At 42.5% G+C, this 4,211-nt stretch overlaps 1 pseudogene; it reads left to right on the top strand.

Moving 5' to 3' along the window:
* Positions 1-1,894: 1,894 nt before the first annotated feature.
* Positions 1,895-3,980, top strand: LOC138859489 (ATP synthase subunit alpha, mitochondrial-like; annotated as a pseudogene).
* Positions 3,981-4,211: the final 231 nt, after the last annotated feature.

The following is a 4,211-nucleotide window of genomic DNA, read 5'->3' as shown; positions in this document are numbered from 1 at the left end:
CTTGCAAGTGCATGTGTACTTGTGATATAGATTCATAATTTAAATTTTTTTGAGAATTAAAATTTTGGTAGTGCGTTATATAAAATCTAATTAATTTATAGTGTTTTGGTCATTACTAGTTTTAATGTGTAGTGGATTATGAATATTTATCTATGGGCCCTATGATATATCAGGGTCTTTACCCCAGACCCCCATCTAATTGCCATGAACCTAGTCTGAGGGATTTATCAAGATCTCTCAATTTGAGATTAGTCTTTGCCTTAGTTTATGGATTTTCATTTTTATGACCTTGGTGGATAGTTATATAAACTTCAACAAAATATTTCCCAGGTATTTCCCCCCAGGTGCCTGCCCTTACTGTGCTCTGTAACAAATCTTTCCTTTCGTAAGAAGTTTGGGATATAGGTTTTAAAGTTCAGACCAGTTCCTCCTTTTTAAAAAACAGTTATTTATTTTTTTTTTTCATTGTGTTGGGGGCTGGGGGGAAAACCCCAATTTTGGGAAACAAGGCCATTAGGTTAGAAGAGTTTTGTTATTGTTTTTCTTAATTCCCGGAATACCCCCCAAATTGTTGGCTGGGGTGGGGTGGTTCCTTTTTTAAGGGGCATTTTATGCAGTATTTGGACATTTTTTTGTTAACCTTGTTTACCCTGTAAAATTTTTTAACTGTAGGGTAGGTATTTCCCCTTTTATAATGTAAACAGGAACAATAGCAAGGGTTTTTAAGTGCATGGAGATACAGGGAAAGGATGCCCCATCTTAGTGGAAGAAATATTCTATGATATAGTAAGCTGCAGTAACCTGTCACTGTAGATAAATACAACTTGCAGGCACTGTAATCTTTTTAAACCCTTTGCCAAGAACAAAACAGACTGCTTAACTCATTATCATACCCAAAGTAGTTTGTGTTACTACGTTGTCAAAATGATATTTGGATAATTATTATGTGTTACACATTATGCTCTTAAGATATTTCATTAATGTTGTTATACTTAATTTACATGTTTTAAGATTGATCTATAGCCTTATTTAGAATTGTCCGCGTTTGGGCTTTTCAACTTTTTTTCAGCTGTGGGGTTTTGGCAGTTTGAAGCCGGCCATTGATATTGTAGCAAGATTTGTTCACGCTCAACAGTTATTTGGTCTTTGTTCTTCACTTCCAGTATAAGTCTTTCTTTGTTGGCCCCCCTTGGGGCAATCGGGAAGCATGTGACATTGGCATGATGCAGGGGCACTGTATTGGCACACGGTGATATTTCCAGCAAGCAGGCTTGCCAACCCCCTTTGAGTTTGCTTAAAGAACTAACCCCCCCCCCTCCAGGGGTGTGAGAGGTTTGTCTTTTTTGGGTGTGGGCTGTCTGAGGAGAGGATTGAAGGGGGTGGGGGGTCCTGTATCAACATTTTTTCTATTTAATCTATTAAAATTTGTGGCTTTTAGCATAATTTGTGGCTTTGACCAAATTTTAAGTTCTTAGCCCGAAACCCCACCTTGCCATCCAAAGTTTCAGGTAATATTTTTTCCACCTTCATAACGTTATATTCAATTCTTTTATTCTTTCTTTCCAGGCCAAAAGGGCCTCCCAGCCGGCCATTGTGTCCCGCAAGTTCACCACCAGCAATGTGGTGTCCCCGGGCAAGTGTCCACCATCCTTTAGGAGCGATCCTGGGTAGGTTCTTTATTGAGCTCAGTTTAGGAGTTTTATAAAGGGGGGGGGAAGATTTTGTAAGGTATTTTTGAAATTGTCCTTGTAATTAATGGAAGGCAGGGTCAGTGCAAGTCTATTGAATATTGATCAAATTCTTTAATTTGCTTTATGCTGGGGTTCCATGGGTAATTTAACTAGACCATGCATATTTAAGGGAGAATACTTGTCAATAATATGGATATGAAGAAATGAAATATCTTGGAAATAATTTTGTGCCCAAGTCCAACCTGGAAGAGACAGGACGTGTGCTGAGCATTTGACGGAGCTGTCTATGGCTTAAGAACATCCAGGCTGGGGAGTTGGAGTTCTCCTTGGACAAAGGGTTTTGTATGGATTTTTGTTGGTATATGGGTGAACAAAAGGTTATTTTAGGGGTTCACGTCTTTTTTTTCCCATAGTGCTTGAAAAAACCATGGTATGACTTAACAACTTAATACATTCTACTTTGCCCATAGGTATGGCCCTCAACTTGGAGCCCGATAACGTTGGTGTTGCTTTTCGGAATGACAAGCTTATCCGTGAGGGAATCGGAAACACTGGGGCCATTGTGGGCGTGCCCGGGGGGGCCATCCTGGGCCGTGTTGTGGATGCTCTGGGTAACCCCATTGACCAAGGGTCCTATCACTGGTGGCCTGAGGTGGGTGTTGCAATTGATTAATATTACTGTTAGATTAATTGAAAACTTAGAAGGTTTTCCTATCAAGTATTGGAAAACATTTTCTGTTGAATATGCAGAACAGATAGTATCATAATTAGTTATTTCGGTTATAAGTGATCACAATTGATCAGTGTTTCGCTTGCTCAGGGCTCGTGTGGGTGTGAAGGCCCCTGGTATCATCCCCGATTCTGTGAGGGGGCCCATGCAGACTGGCATCAAGGCCGTAGACTCTTTTGTGCCTATTGGTCGTCCAGCGAGAGTGATCATTGGTGATCCGATCAAGACTGCCTTTCCACACACCATCATCAACCAGAAGCGATTCAACGATGCTGCTGAGGAAAAGAAGAAACTGTACTGTATCTACGTTGTTTGGCCAGAAGAGGTCCACTGTGGCCCAGATTGTGAAGAGGCTCACTGATGCTGGTAAGTGATCCATCTACCGTAATGTTGTTAATTATATTTGCGTAATGAGGGAATATTCATACTTAGTTTGAATCTTGCTTTTTGATATATATATATCTGACTTATTATTTTCCAATTCTTCAGATGCCATGAAGTACACCATTGTGGTGTCTGCCACTGCCTCTGATGCTGCCCCCTGCAGTTTTGGCCCCTACTCTGGCTGTGCCATGGGAGAATTCTTCCGTGACAATGGCAAGCACGCCCTGATCATCTATGACGATCTGCCCAAAGCAGGTGTGGCCTACCGTCAGATGTCCCTGTGCCCGGCCCTCCCGGTCGTGAGGCCACCCTGGTGATGTGTTCTCCCTTTCACCCCGTCCCCTTTGAGCGTGCCCAAGAGAACGACACCAATGGAGGTGGCTCTCTCACCCCCCTGGCCATCGAGACCCAGGCTTGATGTGTCTGCCTACATTCCTACTAACGGGTTTTCCCTCACTGACGGACAGATCTTCTTTGGGGACTGAGCCTTCTCAAGGGATTGCCCCGCCATCAACGCGGTCTGTCGATCCCCCGTGGATCCGCTGCCCAGACTAAGGGCCCTGAAGAGGTATGGGATGTTGGAGTTGCACTAAGGATAGCCCACTTTTTTTTTAAATTTTTTGTGTTCTTTTCATGTGGCATTCAGGAAGAATTCACCCATTGATGTGTACATTGAAGTAGTTCCAACTTGCTTTCATTTACGGCTTTTGATTTTTGGGTTTTTTTCCTCTGAAAAAGGTTTCAGGTTCCATGAAGCTGGGAAATTTGGGCCCAGACCGGGGGTCGCTGCTTTTGCCCAGTTCGGTTCTGACTTGGGTGCTTTCCCCCCAACAGCTGCTTAACCGTGGGGTTCCTTTCTGAGCTCTTGAAGCAGGGACAGTATGGTAAGCAAGAAATCGGTCATTTTACTGGGCAGGGATGATGAAAATGTTACCCTGAATGGGTTTGATTAGCAATTTTTGTAAAAAAAACAGGTTATTTTTTAAAAGGCCCAAATTACCTAGAGCGATGTGTGGAGATAGAGGGAAAAGGACACTGCCATCGTATAGAGCATAAGAAATTGGTTAAGAAAGTTTGCTGCAGCAGCCCCTGAATTATTGATAAAGGATGAAAAGGTCTGCTGCAGAGCAGATCACAGCGCACCTCCACAACACACCGAGAGCCAGAGCTTTTAAAAAGTCTGTTTTCTAGAAGTTGTCATGAGGTGTTTAAAAGGAGGACAGGGGGGTTCCCCCCATCTAGGGAATAAATAGAAGGTAGGAAAAGTTAAGTTATATTTTAAGGTTCACATGATACCCTGGGAAATTTGGGGTTAGTCTCTGAGGGTGTGTCACTTTAAAAATTTCCTTTTTCAAATTGGAAATGAGTTACGAATAAGCTACTTACCCTTTAATGTGGTCTACTGC

Source organism: Penaeus vannamei, chromosome 36 (assembly GCF_042767895.1).
Source record: "Penaeus vannamei isolate JL-2024 chromosome 36, ASM4276789v1, whole genome shotgun sequence".
Classification (NCBI taxonomy): Eukaryota; Metazoa; Arthropoda; class Malacostraca; order Decapoda; family Penaeidae; genus Penaeus; species Penaeus vannamei.
This window is presented reverse-complemented; position numbering and strand designations above follow the sequence as displayed.